At 46.2% G+C, this 22,908-nt stretch overlaps 1 protein-coding gene and 1 long non-coding RNA gene across 3 annotated transcripts in view; one reads left to right on the forward strand and one right to left on the reverse strand.

The window, feature by feature from the left end:
* Positions 1–22,908, forward strand: part of BCL2 (BCL2 apoptosis regulator) — a 166,108-nt gene that overhangs the window by 94,035 nt on the left and 49,165 nt on the right. The window lies entirely within an intron of this gene.
* On the reverse strand, positions 15,231–22,629 carry LOC131811846 (uncharacterized). 2 transcript variants are annotated; one of them, XR_009346133.1, is made up of 3 exons: positions 22,141–22,628; positions 21,140–21,292; positions 15,231–15,747 (listed from the first exon to the last, which is right to left on the reverse strand). It is a non-coding gene; the product is annotated as an uncharacterized LOC131811846 (long non-coding RNA). The 2 variants fall into 2 exon arrangements; XR_009346134.1 differs by lacking the exon at positions 15,231–15,747 and adding an exon at positions 20,612–21,021 and having other exon boundaries at positions 22,141–22,629.

Consider the following 22,908-nt stretch of genomic DNA (forward strand, 5'->3'; position numbering starts at 1 on the left):
TTCCTCGGCTTTCCCCGACCAGGGCCTCTGGTGCAGCACCACCCACCTGGTGATTGCAGACGTCAGCCCCAGGGCAGGATGGGCTGCTTCTCTCCGGTTTCTCCCTCCTGGAGATCTCATGGACTCCCTCTAAGCCTTTCAACTTGGATGCAAGGTGTTCCCACACCCCCACCTCCAGACCTGACAGACAGGTCTCCCGCTTTCACGCCAGACTCCCAGCTCCCTGCTGGTCCCAGCAACATGGATGACCTGCTGCTGTTGAGAACCCCGCTCTGCCTCTTCCTCTCCCAAGCCAGTCTCCGGTAACGGGGGCACCACATCCTGGTCCCCGCATCTCACTCATGTTTGGTTCCATCTTTCTTTCTCCTGTGTCTGTACTCTCACTGATCTGTCACGTCCTCCATTTCAGACTCTATCCTCATGGTGTTCTAGAAGTGAAAACGGATGGTTAGTCTATTACATCCTTACTTGATCTATATAAGCACAAGAGGTCTAGGTCAAGGGAACGTAAGTCTAACTGGAATCATAAAAACAGAGAGTCATGGCCCCTCTGTCAACTCCCAGTCTTGAGCCACTTTGCAGACCCAGAACCCTTAACTGGGGGCGGCTAGGTCCCCCATTCCACGGCCAAAATGTATATTGTTAATCTTTCTCCCAGTCTTCCCCAGAGGGTCCTCCAGCCTTTGATCAGAGCAGCTGTGCCCTGGGGAAAAGAAAATAATCAGACCTTTTGAGGATTTTTGGACACTCGCTCTGAACGGACATTAATCCCAGAAAACCCAAAGTGTTGCTGGGGGTCGCCCGTCCAAGGTGAGGTGATCCCGGCAGCTTGAACTTCGTTGGGCTGGTCCCCACAGCACTTTGTGCAGGTGGAGGGGGCTGGCCATCCTCCCCGTTTTCGGCACTGCCAAAGCATGTCTCCACCGTTTTATTCCTGGGCTCCAGACTTCACGGGTGCCTGGTTCTGGGAAAGAGCCAGTCTTCTTAGCCTGATCGTTAAAACTGTCCACTGAGAATTCTTCCCCTCTCTGCAGCCTCCTTGGCCACAAGTCCTCAACCCAGACCACTGCCCTGCGCCCTCCGCATCCCAGCGTACAGCCCCCCAAACAGGGCATGCTTTCTTTCCTCTCGCTTTTGCCTTTACTCACGCCGTTCCCTCCATCTGGTATTTCTTCTTGGCTCCCTTCTCTGGATTTGTGTGGTGCCTGTTTTTAGCACAAATATGCCATGTCCCCTTGTAAAACCTTTTTCTGCATTTTGGTCTGTAACAGCCAGGGAAGTGAGCAAAAAGCATGGATTGATTAATTCACCAGTCTTAGGGGAATAGTAGTGGTCCTTCGAGGTGTGGGTCGTTCCCAATCTTCGTCAACAAAAGATTGCCTTGTTTATACCTGTGCTTCATAGTCAGCATTTTCTGAAATCTGCTTAGGGTGAAAGTGAGTTCTTTGTGTTTTAAAAAATCATATGGGAAGCTCAGAAATAAGAAATGTTCATTTTGTTTAATGGCGGGCGTAAATTCCACGACAGGTGGCCTCTCAACTTGCCCAAATGAAACAGACTTGGTTGGCTGACACCTAGCCACAGAGCGGGAGCAATAATGGCCAGGTGGTGGGACCAGGAGCAGATGGGAAATATTTACTTAGATCTTCAGTTCTTCTTGTTAAGGGTCCCTCTAATCAAGTACCTCCCCTCGGCTGTGAAATAAACTTTCAGTACGTTTGCATAGTCTTTTCTTTGAAAAAGTAATCTCTGTGCCAGTTTCTCCTTTTTTCCAAAGTCGGCGTTAGAATAACCAGACATGTCAGTGGAGTCTGTCAGGCCTGACCACTCCCAAGTTTTATTAAAAGTTTCCAGATCTCAGAGTCAAAATCAAAACAAAAGTTAAGTTGAAAATTTGATAAATCTGGAGATTTTTTTTGTAGGAGGGGTAGCGGGGGGATCAAATAAGGCACCGTCCCACCCCTGGGGCACTGTGCAGGCTCTGCACAGAAGACAGAACGTCCTCATGCCTGGTCAGTCACCCCAGCCCTCTGGTAGATCCAGGCCGTCTAGTACCCCAGGTGTTAGATCCCCTGGAGCTACCTTTGGTCTTCAGGAAACATAATTCTCCATACATTGTTAGCCATTAAACAACTTTGAATTATTCTTCTTTGACTTGGGCAGCATGGCTCTGTTGCTGGTTTTCTTCCCATTTTTCCGACTCCCGCACTTCTATCTCCTCCTACAGTATTTCCGAAGCATTTCTGTAGCACCTGCTGGGGGCGGGCAGAGCCATGCTTAGGTGCATGGATCCGTACAGAGACGAATGGGACAAGTCCGTGCTCTTGAGGGGCTCCCCCACCGCCCCTCCTCTCCTCTCCTTCCTCCATCTGGAACTCTGAGCACTCGTGGTGCTCCCCAAGACCTTTCCCTCCTTCTCCTCTCCCCCGTGCTCTTGCCCCTTCAGAAAGGCCTTTTTTTCCTCATGGTTTCAATCATAAAACTAGATTCCCAGTTTTATTTTCTAGTCTGTAGTCCTGAATTTTCTCCTGCTTTCCCCCAGAATCAGTGTGTCCCCAGGCCAGCCAGCTCCTCACAAGTGCTCCCCTCCTCTGTCAGGATCGGGCCAGGTTTCCTTTTTTCCCCCAAACCCCCAAATCTGGAAACCATCATAGGTCACACACTCCTCTTTTGTCTGTGCCCAGAAATCAGTGTTCAGGTTTCCTCTGACCTGCCCATTGATTCTTTCCTTCTTTACCTTTTGCACGGCATCCGTTCCGCCTGGTGCTGGTGGGCACACAGTGGCCTCAGCCCTCCCAGTGAACCCTGTACATCCAAGCCAACATCCCCTTCTTTAAATCCCACCTAATGGATGTCCCTCTCCTTACGTGGCAGAGAAGGTGTCTTACTCTTTAGATCTCTGAGAGCATCTGACCCAGCTCCTTGCACATAGTAGGCACATAACCAGTGCTGCTTGATCTGTTGTGGCAAAGGCATACCTGGATTTTAGATTGTCAGCCTCAGCTTTCTTGTTATCTTTACCTTGCAAAACCTCCAAATGGTAATCCCTGCCATGACAGCCCCTAGTGTTGTAGCACTGGGACCGGTGCAGCATGGCGGCAAACAGTGAAACAGATAAAAAAAACTTGGGAAATGAGCTCCACAAGGGAAATTAAGGAAATGGAACTATTGATATGGGAGAACCCAAGACGGTGAGAGTTCATAGTGGGGTACTGCGTAGATGGCCTGCCTCTCCTGAGACAGTTGTCTGCACGCCCTTCATTTTTACCGTTACTTACGCACGTCCTTTAATACTTAGTACCTTACTGTCTACCTCATTATTGGCTTTGGCTTTTATCCTGTGTCGCATTCATAGTGGGCAGACATAGCCAAGGCCCCGTGGTGCTGGTGGACGGTGCAGTCCAGGACACACCAGGTTTGGGATGTCTCTTCATGCCGACCCACCAAGTGCATCCTAGAAGCGGAGATGTGGCCCCAGCTGTGGAGGTGACCCAGACTTCCTCCTCCAAGAGGTCAAGTTTTCAAAGGGGTCACACCTGGAGGCAGCAAACTGTATTAGAAGAGGAAGAGGGTAAGGTACATTAGGAAAGGTACAGATTCAAAGTAAGGGAAGGTTTCTAGTGAGAATAGTCAAACCCCAAAATGGGTTACAGAGAAAGCTTGTTGGCACCCTCTTTCCTAGAAATGCTGAAGTCGTAACAGACAAACCGTCCACTGGGGCCTGAGCACAGACTTCTCCAGAAGCTGGAGGATAGGAAAGAGGGCCACCGGTGTTCCGTTCCCACAGCCCACTTAGCTAGATCGCTTCGTTTGCTTGGCAGGGAGTTGGCTGCAAGCTGCTGCTTCCTCAACCACAGAAGTGAAATTTGTTACTTATGAGAAATAATAAAAGATCTTTCTTTTTCTAGACTTCCTCTAGTCAAATGGGTCTGTTTTCTTTCTAAATGGAGGAGTTTGTTTTGCTTTTTTTTTTTTTTTTCCCCTTTCGTGGCATTCAAATTACCTTTTGTATATACTCTGCCCAGTAGTTCAGAGTATGTTTACAAGAGAAGCAAAGCTCCAAATCATAATGAATGCTCACTATTTTCCTCGAAGATGGTGTGCGGAGTATGTGCACAGATGGAAGAAGGTAGGCTGTTGAGGGTTTGATGGAACTCACCAGCCTTAACAGTGGACATTTTTAGCATCGTCAGAATGTTCTTCTGTATTTCTTTGGCTCAACAACTATTCACTGAGCAGTCGCTCTGTGCCCTGCCCTGTGCTTGCTGGTTGCGGAGGAAACAAAATGTGTAAGACATGGTCTCTGCTTTCAAGTCACTTATAGTCTAGAGGGAAGATAGAATGTATTACAAAAAAAGGATTATCCTAGTTCAAAGGAGGGCCATCGTGGAGAATCATGGGAGAATTTGTAATAACCACTTTGAAATTCTACTTTTTCAAGCTTTGTCATTTCCGTCCTATATTAGCCTGGTTTTTCACTTAAAAATTATTTCTGATCATCCCTTCACATGGTTTATAACTGAAACAATTCAGAAAGGTCTTTATTGATACATTTCACTGCCACCTCTGTCCCTAGCTACCCAAGCAGCTAGTCTCCTATTCCACTGAAACAGGTATGTGAATGTCCAGTGTCTCCTCATACAAAATAATTACATTTGTATTCAGATTTTCCCTCCTTCTTAAGGCAGAATCCTATTTGCCTTACTCTTCACTTGGCCTGTGAATGCAACAGTTCACCTCAGAAGCCTTAGCATGTCAGTCCGCAGAGTGGATCTCCCTCTTTGTCGGTAGGACGACACCGTCACAGCTTCCCACTGTTTTGGAGATGCCTTAGTAGATGGGTTTTCTGTTGCCACATAAAAAACTGCCCCAGGGCTTTGCGGTTTACAACAACAATTTTATTTATTCACAACTTTGTGGATGAGCTGTGTGGGGTCAGCTGGGTGGTTTTTCCCTCTGGTTTTGCCTGGATTTACTCAAATGGTGGAGGTTATCTGGCAACCTGACTGGGGCTAGACGCCCAAGATGGCTTCACTCCATGTCGGTGATAGAGTGGGACCATGAGCTGGACTAGCTTGACTAGTCTGGGTCTACTTCCTGTGGTGCCTGGATCCCAAAGGCAGAGAAGAATCAAGCCCCCAGTGCAAGAGGGCTTATTAAGCTTCTGCTCATATCTCACACGCTAATGTTCCATTACCAGGTCGTGGGTCCTAGCCCAAAACCTCTGTGGGAAGGACCTTCACAAGGGAGGGAACACCTTCAGGGAGGGGTTCATCGGACGTCCCTGTGCTACTGTCTCCCACACCTGTCTCATAACTACCCTATGGATGGACACCTGGTTATTTCCAGTCTTTCAGCGTTACAAATAACGCTCCAGTCGACTGCCTTGTCCATTATTCAACTCATACGTGAGTAGGATAAATTTCCAGAAGTGTGTTGCTGGGGCAAAGGGTAAATGCTTTTTAAATTATCTATCTATTCTATTTCAGTGGTGCTGTTTCTCTGGTTTTAAGCTTGTGTCCTTCTGTCACTTGTGCAGGAGCTTTGAAAATGTGAAAAAAGTTTGGATAGGAAATGCATATAAACTGAATTAATTAGAAACTCATTCTTAAAATGGAAAAAAAAAAGAAAAGCTATACGAGAAACCAAATAATGTTGAATAAAGTAACATGCAGTTGAATAAATAGGCCTATTATTATAATGGTTTACATTACTATTGGGTTTACAGTATAAAAACAGTTTGCTTGTGATAACTTACATAATTCTTTCTCACAATAATTCTGTGAGTTAAGGGTATAATTGGCCCCTATAATATATCTGTAGATTGGCATATATATACATATCTATATGTATATATATAATGTGTGTTTATTTTTTAAGACTTAGAGAAGTTACATGACTTGCCCCCAACCAGTGGGTTATAGCCAGGAGATAGATCGATCCATCGATCGATCGATCCCCAACCCTATAACAAGAACCTTGACCTTTTCCCATTCTCATTTGTAGGGATTTGTGTCTCGTGTCTTAGCTTAGCTTCCGTCGGCATTAATTCGCTCTACTTGCTGACTTGCTATGCTAATATATCACAACCACCAAGGAAGCTCTCTTTTAAAAATGACAAATAGTTTGTTTCTAATTTCCAAACCCTTGGGAAGCATCCCTAAGGTTTTCTCTTGTTTTGCTGGTGGTATCATTGTCCACATTGAGAGCTCCCTTGCTGATCTTAGTCACTAGCAAATCTTGAAAGAGGAATTCTCTTTAAGCCCATATGTTAGCTTTCAGCCTTTAGGAAAGAGGAGTTATTTTTAAATAAAACCTTGTCTTGGCCCTCCTGCAGCGGGCATGGAAAGTAGACTGTTTTCTTTTTTTCATTCACACTCAGACATTTTCATAGGGGCTTGGTCACGGCAAAGTGGGCCCCACGTACAAACCACCCACTTCCCTGAAGCATGATTGATTAGCAAAGCTGTTCTGCCCAAGGGCAGCCTGTTTGCCTGAGCCGGGATGTTGACAGGTTCGACATGCCCAGATTTTAAAACAGGTCTGTCATCCCCAGGCTGCAGGCTGTGGGCCAGGATGCTTGTTCTTGAGGGAGAAGAGAAGAGAAAGGATACACTTTGGGGAGCAGAGCAGGCTGCATGGATCAGGAACCACCTCACTTTCTAGAATTCCTGAAACATGGCAGCTCAGGCCAAGGTTTGTACTTGCTGAGAGAGCTCCTTAGGGTGCCGGGTCATGAATACCATATTGCAGAAGAAATGTCAAGTGCAGGCGAATGTCAGGCTGCTTTGGCCAAGCCTGTGGGGATGAGAATGGACCCCATTTGATGAATCTCTCGACTTCAGAGGGAGGCATTCATTTTCAAGGAAGACAGAACTTTGATGCCCAGTCAACGTCAGGTATGCCGGAAGCTTGGGAATACAGCCAAGCAGTGACCCTCCCAACCCGATGGGGTCTTTCATGTCTGTCTCCTTTGGGGCCTCCATCAAGGTGAATTGTATAGAGCAGAATCCACATAGATGTGTGCTCTCCAAATTCTAAGGCTTAAGGTGGGCTTAAAAACCATCTTGTCAGGGTGCCTGGGTGGTTGGGTCAGGTGAGCGTCTGACTTGATTCAGCGCAGGTCATGATCTGCTGGTTGTGGAATCCGGTCCTGTGGCGGACTCCACACTGGGCTCTGTCTGCTTGGCATTCTCTCTCTCCATCTCCTTCCGCCCCTTCCCTCCCTGCCCGCACCCCCCCTCCACTCTTGCGCACACACACTCTCTTTCAGTTAATTAATTTTAAAAAGAGAAACCATCTTGTCCGGGCCTCACCATTTTAGAAATGGGTAAACTGAGACACAGGACGGTTGGCTCCATGGTCTCATAGTGTGCTATGGCAGGGTCAGGTCTTCTGACTCCTCATGATGTCAGTAGTCATAGAGACGTGCTGCCAATCTTCTAACGAAGGTTCAGTGAATGAAGGAATATGTTAATTTCCTTTTTAAAGAAACTTCTTTAAAAACCACTCATTCAGGAAGGCCACATAGGGTCATCTACTTCATTTACTTACATACTAGCCTTTGGTCACCCCAGGGACATTCCGTCAGGGTGATAGGAAAGGGGGGATAGTTTATAAGGACAAATCGATTAGTGTCCTCAGAGAGACTTTCAGGAATCTGGGTTTCGAGGCATTTTGGCCATTGTACAGAAAGTCTTCAACATCAGCGTTGGTTGAAAACATGGACTTTCTTACCGTGATGTGTTACCTACTCAAGGTGCAGATGGCCTGATAGGGAAACTTCAGCCTGATGCTAAGATACAAGTCATCACAACATTTTGACACCTGCCAAAAGAGTGTCTCGACTCTTACTTTCCTCTCCAAGGTGTAAAGGATGAGTCATATCTCCCTTTTTTGGGTATAGGTCCATCAGTGTCTTGCCAGCCATGGAGAATGGCTTAGAAACCCATTTATCAGAATCTGCAATGTGTTTCACATTTGGTTTCCTGTGTGTTGTGGAGGAAAAACCTGCAAAGAGCAACAAGGAGGGATTCCAGTGAAATGCGGGCTCTGCTTTGCTCTAGCTGGTGTGAGAGGAGGCTGTGTAACTCTAAGAATACCGGTAGTGGTATCTATCTACATTCTAAGAATTTAGGGAGGCGAGGTTTGTACAGAATTAAATCACCCCGTCATATCTGTGAGGCTTCCCGCAGAACGAAGGCAAAAATAAACCTAAACAAACAAAACAGGAACATGTCTGAATACAGGGAGATGCACGCTTCTCAAACAGTAAAGGTTTTGAGTTGGCCCTTGAATATTTCACTGGAGACCTACTTGCTTAAAAAGATGCTTTTTTCTCTCTCTCTCTTTGGTAGTGTTCTTTTGTTAATTGTTTTGCTTTTGGTTCTCACTATCATTTTTAACCCATGTGTAGTTGGAAATGTCAGGGTTTTCTTGATAGAAAGTGGAGGGAGGATAAGTTCGGTCTCCCACACCACGGAAGATTCCAGATGGGCCTAGCTGAACGTGCATGTGTGTTTCTACATGTGTATGTGTTTGTGTGTCTGTGTGTGTCTGTATTGTATCTCCATATCTGTGTGTGTGTGTGTGTCTCAGTACATCTGTGTGTGTGTTTCTGTGTCTGTGTGTGTCTCTACATGTGTGTATGTATATGCTTGTGTCTGTGTGTGTGTGTGTGTGTACGCAGGTACGCAGCATTGTCAGGCTAAACCTTCCTTCAGCGTCATGCTTCCCTTTTCCTCATCCCGAAACCACTTTGCTTTGTTATTAAAGCAAAGAGAACCACTTTCTCACAAACTCAAGACCAGGAAACCTGAAGAGCTCAAATAAAATCTACCTCATGACCCAATATTAAAAAACAGAAATTTTCCATGGAAAAAGCCCCGCACCAGACCGAGGAAGGCAGACAAGACTTGAGTCTTTTGCTTGCTGGCACTTCTTTTTTACCCCCTGCAAAGAGGGCCGGCTCACAGACTCCACATTTTGGTTCTCCGTATCTGCCCGATAGTGGTTTTTCATTTGAATTTAAAATAGTCAGTGATCCTTGGAGAAGGATGAAGAAGCTAGGTTGACTATTACGTTATCTTATGAAAGCTCGCCTCCCCCTCCCCCCCTTCCCCCTCCCCCCGCCGCTTCCCTCCCTCCTCTCCATGACTCGGCCTGTTGTTTGCTCTGATTTACCAGATGTGAGCCAGCACAAGGCCCACTCTGGAGGGGACAGCCACCTCCCAGGCACTGTTCCTCCCTCCCAGGCAGCCGCCCCTGAGGAACTTTGTGGAAAATGAAGGAGTAGTTCAGCATTCAGTGGCATCTTGCCCGTTTGGAGCAGGACAGACTATAGCAGCACATGCTGATGGGGACAGCCCCCAGAGAGGGGTTCTCCCCATGTGACAGACCCCGGGCTAAATGCTTACCTGACCCCTCTGAGCCCTAAAAACCCGCTGGCAGGTATGAGAATTGTTCGTCATTTTCGGACAAGGAAACTGAAGCTCCGAAAAGTGAATGATCTGTCAATAGGGATACAGTTCGGAAGGGACAGGTTGGGCCTTGGGCCAGACTGGCCTCCGAAGGCCACACTGTTGGCCCCTGCAGCCGCCCCAGAAGAAGCCGAACCCTTTCATACCCGGTAGACTCGATTTCACCTATGAATTTGGTCGCCGCGTGTCACCAAACCAAAATGTTCTTCCCTGTCTGGGGAAAAAAAAGTTACTTTCCCTCACTGGGTGTTGATCATCGTCCAATTTTCTATTCTAAGAAAGAGCAACCTGTGAAGGAGATAGATTCAAAAAAGGATTGGGTTTTATCGTGAAGTACAGCCCAGGAGATAGGGTTGAGATGCTCAAGTTTTGGGATTTGTATAAATGATTATATGTTTATTTTAATGATGAAGAGGAAAAGGAGGTTAAAATGTGAATTCAGAAATCTGAGAAATGTAACTTTTTAGCCAAAAAAAGGAGCCCATAGCTGTGATGCATCCAGGGGTGGGAACACCAGGCTCCTGTCTGCCCAGCCTTCTGGAAGGCGGTTCACATTCTCTCCTGTGTGGTAAAGGCCCCGCGCGCTTCTTGCTGCCTGGCTTGACTAAGTGTGTTTACTGCGTGTGATGCTCAGCTTCTCATTAATTTTCCACGGACTCGCTTGGCTTTGATCTTTTCATTTCAAGGCCCAAAAAGACCATATGGAGGGAGAAAGGTTCACGTTGTATCTTCTCCAATGTGTGTCGTTTGACCCCAATGATGCCTTTTAATCAGAGAAAAGGTTTTAGTAACCAAGTGACTAAATTAGACCACTACCCTTCCCCCGCCTCCTTTACCGAAACTTAATTAGTATTGACTCTTGGCTAAATCCCATTTCCAAACCTGCAGAAACGAACTTTTTCTGTAGCTGAACCTTTTAAAGTTACGTATTTGAAATATTTTGAAGCCTAAGAGAATAGTGTTTAAACAAGTTACGCATTGATTTCCTCTTACCCTGAATTATTTCTCGCCTGATTTTCCTGAGGTTGTTCCTGAAACATTCTTTGTGGTTCACTGAACACAAAAAACAAACCATGTACCAGGTTGGGTGAGTCTGGAGGGATAAGGGAAACATGGCAATTGTTCCCAAGGAACGTACGTCTCGTCAAGGAAATGAGACACTTCAACAAATCGCCATCAGGTAAAATCGAAAATTGTCAAGTGTTATAATTTTAATGTTGATTACTACCTACCTAAAAGCTGGTTGAATTACAGTTTTATTGAATGCTAACGAATTATTACTCCCCTCCTGCACAGAATTTTTAAAACCCTTTGCTTTCCCAAGCTTATAATTATGGTGACCACATTTTCCGTACCCAAAATTAAGACACATGGTCTGACAAAGGATTCTTGTGCCCCTCCTGGGTGTGAGACCACCCATAGCTGCATTTTTTTTTTTTTTAAGCAGGCTTTCATAGGCAGGCTCTATAAAAATAGAAGTTTGTTAAATAGGCATGATTCTAGACTTTTCATTAAAAGCGACCATACAAACAGTTATTTTATTTTGTATCTGAATCCACATGTTATATCCTAAAGCACTATTTTATAGCTGAAGGGTATGTGTTAGCCTATTCATAAGAACACACTGCTGGATCGAGTAATAATACCAGCCATTATCCAGGTGTAATAAAAAGGTCCCCAGCGGTCTGCTCCAGGTCTTTAATTTCCCTTTTGAAGGTAGAACTCCTTATTTTACTTTCAAGGTTCCACGTTTTTGAAACTTGCAAATGATTCCCATCGAGGCATGCCAGATGTGAGCAATTGGGAGCAATGCTTCTTGAAACGAGGCTAGAGGAGTGGATTGTTTGTCCTGGTGTTCGCCCGCTGTTCTCATCGGCGGTTTCGATACACGTAATTTTGCACAGCAGCGAGGCCGTGTGGGTGGGTACCAGCCCGGGCCGCCATCGTCCCAGGCACTGCGAGTTTTGAACTTCAAGAGATAAATTAGGTCAGTGTAGGTCATTGAAACTTGGTGAAACCGAAGTGTGTTTGAGCAAGTATTAAATGACTTTCCCAAAAAGCCACACAACCTGTCAGTGGCCCGGCCAACTCCCGATCCCCAGGTTTCTGACCAGCCGTGGGTTCCTGCTTCGCTGGGGATCATTGCTGATCCATGAGTCTTTGGGACCGGTCTTTTCCCATAAATGCTCTGCGGCTGAAGGATATAGTTGAAGCCACTGCTCTCTTTAATAGAGGATTTGAGCCTTTATTCAGTAAGATGGCTGCATGTCTAAGTTGATTATCTGAATGCATGTCCGAATACATCTCTTCTCTCAAAAATACGGGCAAGTCAGCGATGAAGATGATTTCTCGTTCACGTTCAACCTCATGTCACTATAACCTCCCATTCATTTATTCAGTGCCTCTTGATTGAGCCTGTGCTCTCATGCGGGCATCTGTCTGGGTCCTGTAGCTACAGCTTTGAACAGACAGACATTCTAGTCCTTTTGTGGCATATATAGCACTGGATGATGTGCATAAATGTATCCAAAAGATTAAAACACTTTGCTTGCTCTAAGTTGGGATGACCCTGGGCGCAGAAAGCCAAAGCAAAAGTGAACTGACATTTTTTGGATGTCTGCAGCTTTGTCGTGTGCTGGGCTGGATGCCTGTGAAAGATGAATATGATTATCACTGCTCTTTACAGATGAGGAACCAAGGCTTGGGAATGTAATCAGTCTTGTTCAAGGTCACGCTAGCAAGGAAATAAATCTACTCTGGTGTCTTCAGGACCGTTCTAGATGTGGTCATATGCATTTAGAACTGTGTATTTGCTGTATGGCCACATCTTGGAAAAATAAGTTGACACACATTTTTGCCCATGTTAATAATCGAGATCAAGAAATGTCATGTCAGGGGGTGCCTGGGTGGCTCAGTTGGTTAAATGTCTGCCTTCGGCTCAGGTCATGATCCTGGGTGCCAGGATCGAGGCCCGAGTTGGGCTTCCTGCTCTGCGGGGAGACTGCTTTTCCCTCTCCCTCTGCCCCACCACCCCACCACTCATGTGTTTGCTGTCACTCACTCACTCACTCAATAAGTCAATCTTAAAAAGAGAGAAAGATCATGTCACTGGACTCACTTGAAATGTCACTTGAGACTAAGCTGTAAGTCCAAGTTCCCTTCACCATTTATATCAGTTGGTTGACGTTTCTGAACCACCGTATGCACTCTAGTATGCATTCACTCTAGTACTCTCAACTTTCATAACAAGTATCTTCCACAGACACCTCCCCCCAGATCAGCCATTTGATGACCACAATAACATGTGCTTCTCGGATAACACATGACCTTTCATTTGGCTCAGAGCTTAGTGGTTGACTTTGCTAAAAATAGGTCTTTAATGGTTGAGTGTGACATTCATCATGGGGCACCGGTACTCGGGAGTTTCTCTCTTTGTATCATGAAACGGGCCCATGATAGCTGCCAAATTACTGAGCCTCATTTCTTGGATGAGACACGTTAAGCGTGTCAAGGATAGTTCCCTGCATTTTGGTCCCCAGAAGTAGTGAACAGGGAAGTGTGGCAGCTGCCAGTGTTTGGGGACCCTATCCTTTTGGTGTATCTGAACACAGAGGCTAGACCGGGGTGGGATTTCAGGGTCAAGGAGCGAGAGGCTGGATTAGGTCTGGAAGCTGGGACTTGGTTGAGGGGTGAAGGGAGAGGTCTTTTGTTGACTTGGATCTTGACTGAACGAGGATTGATGTAATGGCACGTGCTGTGGTTGTGGTGTCGTGCTGACGCCATTGCAAGAACCCAGCGGCCATCAGGGCTCCCCAGAGCCTCGCTGCTGGTTCGGGGGGTGTCGGCTGCTTCGGGTCCTCTCCTCCCCACAGACTTTGGTCACCTCTCTAGTTTGGGGACTTTGTGGAAGGGGTGTATGTTGGTTTATCTATCACCCAAAATACTTCCCATCATCCTTGGGCCACCATCCAACTTACAGCTCTTGAACTCATCTGTGCACACCTGTCCTTGGCTCACCGGCCACACGGGCTGAATCCCTGATCCTGTGGCCCAGCCAGCTCACCCCTCTCTCAGGTCCTTCCACTACCTGTGACCTCTCCCTGGATCGCACTCCTCCTGATGGTCACAGCGCCCCTCTTTCTGGCCTTTCAAATGTTGAAATGTCACTTCCTCGCAGAAGCTCCCCCTGATTCACCCAGGCCTTCCCTCTCTTGTCACCCCACTTCCGTTCACCGAGTATTTTCATATTACGCAGTCAGTGTTTTACGTGTATGTTTTTGAGCTCCAAGAAAGCAGGGGCCATGCCTGTCCTATTTGCCACAACATCCCCAGCCCCTAGAGCACGGAGCATGTAGTAGTTGAATGGACAGCTGTCAAGTGAAGGAAGGAGGCACCCAGATTGCAGGTGACTTAAATGTCACAACTCTACTTTCAGGTGATTTTTCAACATTGCAAAAGAAAAACTAGTTCTTCTTCTTCTTCTTCTTCTTCTTTTTTTTTCATTTCCCATTTCACCTCGATATTTAGCAATTTCTGATTGGTCAGTGATTAGTTAATTACACGGGAACAGCCTGTCCTCAGGGGACCCAAGCCCACTGCTGTTTTAACCTTCGCAAACGAACTGTCCTAAAACCTTACTCTCTGGCACCGATTTCAGAATCTCTACTTAATGCATCAGAAACCTGCAGGGCTTCTCCCAAATTCCAAGGCTGACTTCATTTCTTCAGAAAGCAGCCGCTGTGCACGGGTACCCGCAGCAAGTGATTTCACAGAAACCTGCTTCAGATGCTTACAGAGAGTTTGATGTATTTCACACACACGAAAAGCACTTTTTCATTTGAGTAAGTTAGTGACGCTCTTGAATACAAATGACCTGTTTCTGAATATACCGGAATCTCACTAAAATTTTTCTGGCTAGAAAGTCGAATTCAGTGGAAGAGTGGCCTGTCACAGACAGATCAAGGGGATTTATGGTTACTAAAATAAAGATTCTCAAAGTGGTTTCATTTTCTGGGGGCAGCCCCATCGTTTCTCGAGCTCAGACGCCGTTGCCAGGGACTTGACCTTCAGAAGGAGAATCCTGCCCAAGGGGTTGGTGGTCATGGTCCTGCTGTCTGAAAGTGGGAAGTGGGCTTCACTCAGGCCCGCAAGAATGTTGGTGTTTGGCTTCAGATACTTTATAGGACATGTTTGTACTTGGGTGGGGGGAGTCTTGTTAATTTGGGGAGAAAATGTAGATTGAGTTTCAAAAACCTGATATTTGGAAAACTTTCTGAAAAAATGTCTTTTCATATATTCGGGTGTCTCGGCATTAGCGAATCAAAGAGAATACACTGCGGCGTAGCGTCTTGCCGGCAAGCTCTGCATTCCAAACCAATTACTTTTTTGGTCTAACCTCAGTGATGCAGCTGTTAAGCGGGACATCGTTCTTCAGGGCGTGTATGACAGAGCTGGGTTGGACTCTGAGTAGGGTAATAGTCTTGTTCACATTTTTTATCTTGGGAGGGGAGCATCTCTTCTTGTGCTCAGTTTGAGAGCAAGAGTGACGCCAAGACTTAAGTACGGTCAGTTCTCTAGTTAGCCGAAAGAAGAGAGAGGTGTCCTGCTTAATTCAACTTTCTGTTCCACCCGGAGGTATCCCAAAGACTACTTCTCTATGGCCAGTGTTTATTGAACTCAAATAGGTCAAACTATATGTGACACCAAAACCATACCAAACACCTGTTCATCTCTTTCAATGGTCAGAAGATATTTCTGGATCTCACCAAGCCTCGGGTTATCAAGGGAAACAGCAGTTATTAGGATTTGGGGGCCAATAGAAGCCTGGCCTGTTACTGCTGGCTGAAAGGGGCACTTGTGTTGCCCTTGGGGAGAGTTGGGGTGGGGACTGGGAGAGTGGGAAATGGCGGGGAGAGGCTTTGCTATTTTCATCACCGTCACCAGAGGTGAAGGACGGCCATTTTTCCACGTCTCCTCAGGTAATCTGTGAGGCTTTTATTGGGTTTATAAATACTTACAAATAGACCCTAAAGTGATATAATGTCTGTGAAGTACCCAGTGCTGAGACTAACACACGGAGAAACCTTGAGAAGTGCAAGGTAACTTAGATGCGTTTGCCTGTGATTTGGTTTGATTTATTGTAGCTTTTTTCTTTTGGGGGCCGGAGAGCTCTTCCTGGCCTCCTTCTTGGCTGGAGAGACGTAGATACCTAAGCTAGGAGGAGAACCTTCTTGACCTCCAGCGTTGTTTACATTTCCAAAGGAAGCATCTACAGATGAGAAAAGTAATAGACTATCATGAAGTAAGGGTAAATATAAAAGGGTAAATATTTAAATCAGTTAAGATTATGACCTCAGGTTGTACCTTCTTCTCTGGGGCACGTCTAGAAAGAGAGAGAATTAAGAGAAGCAAGTGTAAAACAGAGTTTGGGGGGTTCCCCCCCCCACACACACCATTAAAGGAAGGTATAATCTCATGAATTTTTGGAGGGCAATTTTGACCTCAGTTTTGAAAATACTCAGCAATTTCACTTCCAGTGTTTTTTTTCCCTATATATATGAAAGACATCCATCATAGCATTGTTTTACCCTGTTTTTGCGGCAGAAGCATAAAACAAACTAACTGGGGAAGAAAAAGAAATATGTGTGTAGAGGGCTGGCTAAATGATGGTCAATTGATATTATGAAATTAAATACGGCTATCAAAAAACATGATAGAGGGACGCCTGGGTGGCTCAGTTGGTTAAGCAGCTGCCTTCGGCTCGGGTCATGATCCCAGCGTCCTGGGGTCGAGTCCCATATCGGGCTCCTTGCTCCGCAGGGAGCCTGCTTCTCCGTCTGACTCTGCCTTCCACTCTGTCTGCCTGTGCTCGCTCTCTCGCTCGCTCTCTCTGACAAATAAATAAATAAAATCTTTAAAAAAAAATAAAAAAAAAAAAAACATGATAGATATTCATAAAGTCAGGTAGAAAGATGTCTGAGATCAGGGTAGAGTAAAAAAGTTGAAGTCTGCATGGAGAGTACGATTTCACAGATGAGAAAAAAAATTAGATGGATATATATACATGCACATACATATATTTTTCTGCAAAAATATAAAAATACTGTTCTAGTAATATAATATAATTGGATAATTATGGAGTATTATAAATTAAGATTAATAATTATGACCTAAAGTAATACAAAAGAAGATCATTGACATACCCATATTGTTTATAGTAAAATGGGTATTATTAAAATGCTTAAAAGTTGTCAGTCTTAAGTATGTTAGCTACTTTCTGGTTTGCATTATAATTTATTTCTTCAGCCCTTATGCATATCACATAAACAATTAAACTTTAGTCCAGCTTAGAGTCATTTATAATTTCCAAATTGATGTTTTTATTGTTCAACCAATGGTGTCAAAGACAATGGTGATCACACTGGTCAGTATTACTGAACTAGGTGCTAAGCACTTATATTTTCTCTAAACCTCATGATATCCTGAGAGATGGTGAAGAGGTGGAGACTATACCCACTGACTTAAGTAACTTGCCAACGGTGTGTAGCCAGAAGTATGGGAGCTAGCTCTCATCGACGGCCTACCGCCAAAGACCATGCTACTTCCATATGCCATTCTGAGGTATGGCACTGGTGAGTTAATTTCTCAAAGTCTGTTTTGTTGTTGAAACAGATAAATTTGAAAAAATATGTAACAGAACACATGCTTTGTTTGCTATTTTCTTGCTTTCTAGCACATTCCATTCACCATTGTTATTACTTATTCTGTGCTTCACATTTGTCTGAACTCTGAACATATAACTATGAAGCTAATGGAAACTTCCCAAGCCCGTTTGATTCTGCTGATATTTCCATAGTGGAAATGCCAGCCCTGCGTTAGCGGGGCCAAGTGGAGCCCTCCATCTGAACGCTGCTCCTGCCTTCAGGGTTGGACCTGATTCAGATTTGAACGCCATACCGTGGTTTCTTTTCTTGAGATAAAGAACAAAGAAAAATTTTGAAAAAGCAAAAGCTGCTTTTGAAACACTCAAGTAATGTAATTTTTCTTAGCTGAACTAATTTTAGGCTTGGCCTGGTTTTGATTTACGAGATTGCCGCAGTTCCATCGGGAACACGCAGGGTGGCTGCAGACACGTCACAGACACAGTCATAGGAAGGCTTTCCCGGGGTGCCTGGTGGCTCTTGGTTTCGTGGCTCAGGTCATGATCTCAGGGTCATAATATCAAGCCCTACGTTGGGCTCCGTGCTCAGCAGGTTGTCTGCTTGGGGTTCCCTCTCTCTCCCCCCGCCAAGTAAAAATAAATAAAATCTTTAAAAGAGGGACCAAAAAAGCCCCTTTGAAGCCTCCATCTCCCTTCCTTGCTTTTCTGCCCCCCTTATCCATTCTTCCATTCAACCCTTCCCTGAGACCTGGTCTTCAGGTGATCCTGCAACGTTCTAAGGTCAGTGGAGTGGGCAGAGCTATGGGACTGTGCCTGCCAAATAGGGAATCCAGTCCAGTCTTAGGAAAATGTTTTTTAAACTCAGTCCTACAGGAAAAATAATCAAATTGCCCAGTTACCTGTAAAGAGAGAACAGAATGTGCAGAAGCCCGGAGGTAAAAGAGAATGCAGCATCTGTGAAGCTGCAAGTCTCCAAGGGCCTGACCTTGTCTTTTGAATGAGGATATTGACTACAGATTAGTTCCTTGACCTGGTTCAAGGCCCATAATATCAGGGTACAGAACCTCCTAGAATAAGTGGTTTTGTTTCTAAACATCCTTCCAACACCGCTGCTTCTGAGGCTGTTTAGGACTCCTGTCTCTCGTGGCTGGTCCTACCTGTGTCATCTTCCTAAATTCATCCTGGCAGATGACACAGCTGGGCAAGGGCAAAACCTTAGGGGACGCCTGTGGAAGGGAAGAACTGCTGGTTCCTGGACAGGAACAGTCAGCATAACATCCTTCTTCTTATCTTTTTTGAAGATTTATTTATTTATTTGAGAGAGAGAGAGAGAGAACACAGGTGCACATGCGTGTGAGTGGATGGAAGGGGCAGAGTGAGAATATCTCAAGCAGACTCTCACTGAGCTAGGAGCCCGTGGGGCTCAATCTCACGACACTGAGCTCATGACCTGAACGGAAACCAAGAGTCGGACCCTCAACCGACTGAGTCACCCAGGCGCCCCATATGTCCTGTTTTTTAAAACAAGGAAATGCTTAAGGCTGACGTTTCTGTTTTCAATAATGAAGATGGGTATTCACATGAGGGCACGACAAAAGGAAACAGAATACCCCAGCCTTAGAGGCTAAGCATTTGGGCTATTTTTATGTGTCACCAACAGAAACATCAAATGACAACTCTTGTTTCATTTCTCTTTATGCATTGGACACTAAGGCCTGCTTCTAAATCTTAAGTTCTGTTAACCCCTCACAATGCACAAACCTAGTTTTGGGGCAAACCAGAATTTGGGGCTCTTGTCTGTCCTCCAGCCAGTTAAGGAAGCCTTTCTCCACATTCTTTTCCTTACTCTGCCTTATCATCTAAATTTATTTTTTGCCCATGAATATGAAAACTGAAAAGATGAAGACCACATTTGAACATGCATGTGTGCCAATGTGCTCATCAACCTGAAAAAACAAGAATCATATGTATATTGAACTTCAGAAAGTCCACTGAGTGAAAAAGGCAATTGTACTTGAGGTTTTAAAATGACAGATCTATTCCAGTTCAAAGTCAGTTATACATTGAATGGTGAAGGATAAGAAATAACACATGTTGGGGGGGGCCTGGGTGGTTCAGTGGGTTAAGCCTCTGCCTTCGTCTTGGGTCATGATCCCAGGGTCCTGGGATCGAGCCCCGCATTGGGCTCTTTGCTCAGCAGGAGAGCCTGCTTCCTCCTCTCTCTCTGTCTGCTGCTCTGCCTACTTGTAATCTCTCTGTCAAAATAAAATAAATTTTTAAAATCTTTAAAAAAAAAGAAATAATACGTGTTTACTATTCAGGGACAAGAGTGGTCATATCATGTACAAAATGAATTTAGTTAAAAAAAGAACCAGCAAAATGTGATTCTTCTAATTGTCAGCAGATTTCCACTAATTATAAGTTAAATGTAGTCAGTAAATCCCTTAGATAAAAAAGCTAGTTGAAAACTGAGAATCCTGTAGTAAATATGAAGTCTTTTTGGATATATTAGTCACATGTATGTAATAAAGACAATAAATCGACATAAGCAAAGTTATGATGAAATGTGTATAAAGCACTTTGAACTCCACAGAAGTAAGCAAAGTATAAATAGATAGCGTGCTCAGGCGGAGAGAAAATCAAATGCTATTTTAGCACTTGGTCTAGTGGTGATTTATTATTCAGGCTCGGCAGCTGAGTCAATGTTTATATGGTGTTTTATATTAACTGAGACAAAAAGGGTCTGTACACATCAGCGTCTCGGATAGATCACTGAGTGAGCAACAGAAATGGCACCCAATGGCCACTCCCTGACGAGCCAGGGATATATGACGTTTTCAGTATTCATCCTAAAAATTGAAGATGTTCTGACAATTTTGTCTGATAACAAATAAGACTTGAAGAGAGGCAGTAGAGCAAATATATTGGTAGAAGCCAGGGACATGGTCAATATTCCAAAGCAGGACCCAGACTGCCTGGATCCAGATCCCCGCTGTGTTGACCTTGGGCAAGTCACTTCTCTGGGCCTTCCTTGTTTCTTCATCAGTAAGTGGGATCAGTAGTGGTCCCCACCTCCTGCGCTTGTGGCAGCAGTGAAATGAGCGTTAGCGGTGAGACAGTGAGCATCGCGTGCGATGCAGAACGAGCAGAAGCTGTTCTTTCTCCGGCTGCGCGCGCGTTTCACGACCATCTCTCGAGCGCCTCCCTTGTTCCCACCCTGCTCAGCCTCGTCCGTACCTTATGAAGTTACAAACGACGGCTAAGTCTATCTGACTTCAAGACCCCACCTTTTCTCGCAACAGACAGAGCAGCTTTTTCTTAGAACACGTCTCACAGAAAGCCTTCTGAGATTCCTTCCGCCCAGTTCTGGCTCACTCCTTTATCGGCGTGGGCTGCGTCTTTCTTTGTGCCACTGACGGTGTTTGGTTTATTTCTTGCGTATACCTCCCCACTAGATCCTGTGTTCTTTGAGAGCAGGCATCTCTCAGACTCCTTCTGGGCAACCCTTCTGACTGAAACTCAGTCTGCTCCTAGTAGAATCAGGGATGGTTGAAGGAATAAACACCAGAATTTACGGCTGCTGTGAAATTTCCCACGGAGCTAAGAGGTAGAACGGATGCTCGCTTCTCCTTGCCCGTGAAAATCTTGCACAGCCTCCAAGCCCTGTGAAACTCTGGTCGTTTCTGAATCTAGTCTTCGCTCCAGAAAAGTATCTAAATTCAAGAAGTAGCCATGAAAGGTCTTCTACAGTGTGTTGGGCTACCTGCATGGGAAGACTGAGAGTGGGACTCCAAGAGACTTGTGAAGTGTGACTTTTGGGACTCACCACGTACGGGGTCTGAACCTCATCTTGGTTTTTCAAAGATTGGGTGGGTCCATTCCCTAAAGACAGATCCGTCTCTCAGGGCCTGACTCCCATTAGTGCCCCCCACCCCCACCCAGCCAGGTGTTCACACCCCAGTGCCAGCATATTGATTTGTAAGCAGACACGTGTGCTTACCTGCCCCAGCCCCTGGTTTCTCTGTGGGTAGATTTTCTTGGGAAGTCAGGTGATCTGAGGTCACGTGTTGAGCCCAGAGTCTGAACAAAGGAAGCTAGGAGACTGCGTTGGTGGTCGAGGGAATGGCACCAAGATGATGTCACACACTTATTCCTAAGAGAAGGAGAAAGGTTGGCGGGAACACTGCCAATGGTGGCCTTTCCAGCTGACGGAACAGCAGCTGACAAGCCTCTGTTCTGACTGGTGTAGTCATCCCTGAATGCATCATTGAGATGTAGTCACACCTTTCAGGATCCTGTCCATTCTGTTTCTTTAAGGTGCCTTTCTCTTTCCTGCGTCAGCTGCCCCATGTCTGTGCCAGTGTAAACCTGGAACGGTGCCTATGAGAGGGGCAGGGCCCTGCAGCCCATGCTTCACGGTACACCCCCCTCAAAAGAAGCTCCAAGTCAGTCGATAACAGAGGAGCAGAGTTGTTCTTGCTAAAACAAGTCGCACCGCTTCAAGTACACAAGAGACGGGAAAGAGAAGAGAGCAGGGAGCCTCTCCAGCGCATGTTTACTGTTCCCACTGCGGGACTACAGCTCTCCGTGCCGAGATCTCGGGCACGCTTCTGGGGCCCCCCACCCACGCAGAGGGCGACCAGGGTATCCTCCTCTGAAGTCCTGCTGCGCACGTGGCCACCCGCACGCCACCCCTTGTCCTCCGTCACCTTTCCCGAGTTGGTTTAACTCTTGACGCCTTTGGAAACCCTCTCATTGAGAAGCTGCCCCAAATCTCCGAGGTACCCACAGGCACAGCTGAGCGGGTGGCCAAGCGCGGGGCCCCGTCTGCAGCTGTCTCTCAGGAGGAACAGCTGTGCTAAGCCAAGTGAGTGACGCCTCTGTCCCTTGCCATCTCCGTGCACCCACCTCGACGCGGCACAGGCACAGCCCACAGGGAGCCTTCTGGGATCTGGGACGGGTCCCCGGACACGAGCTCCGCCAGAGGCCCACTTTCCTCACCTGGGGAGCCGGGGGAGCAGACACACCAGCTCTGCTCTGCTCTGCTCTTCCTCATTCCTGGCCCAGAGCCAAGCACAGGGGCATCCCAAGGGGTCTTTTCTGGCTCTCTCTGGTGGCTTGCACTCGGGGTGCCCTTACCCCGTCTGCACCCTGATCTGCCGGCTGGGCGTGCTCCCCGTAGAAAGTTCTGCGTGTTAACCTTTCTCAGAGTTTCCTTGTCTGTGGCTAGTAGTGGGTTTAAACTCCACCTTCAGTATGACACGCATTTGCTCCTTCAGTGGTGACCTCCATGCACCAGGCTTGGTGCCAAGAGCTGGGGATACAGTGTGTGCTTTCTACAGCCGTCCCCTGACTTCTGTGGGGTGCGGAAGCCTCAGCTGTTTGTGTAATGCTCCGTCTCCAGCCAGCTCGTCGCCGGTGGGCCACAGTCCATGTTATGCGCACTGTGCTTTGCAGTGAGTTGCTCTTGTCCTCAGGCGAATGCCCAAGGTAGGAACATGGGGTTTGGTAACAGTCTGAGAGACCGCCTTAAGGAGAGTGGTGCAAAGCAGGGCTTGGTGTAAAAGTTTCCATCCTCTGCCGTGTGTCTGTGTGTGTGTGTGTGTGTGTGTGTGTGTGTGTGTGTGAGATGAAACCAGGGAGCTGGTTTGCAGAATGGGCCAGTAAGGCTAGTTTTAAGGTCTCCTTTCTGGTATGGGGCTCACCAGGAGAGCAGGATGGGCGCAGGCACCCCTTGTTTCAAGGGGGCTAAGATGCAGGCGGCTGTGG

The sequence above is a fragment of the Mustela lutreola genome, chromosome 11 (assembly GCF_030435805.1).
Source record: "Mustela lutreola isolate mMusLut2 chromosome 11, mMusLut2.pri, whole genome shotgun sequence".
Taxonomy (NCBI): domain Eukaryota; kingdom Metazoa; phylum Chordata; class Mammalia; order Carnivora; family Mustelidae; genus Mustela; species Mustela lutreola.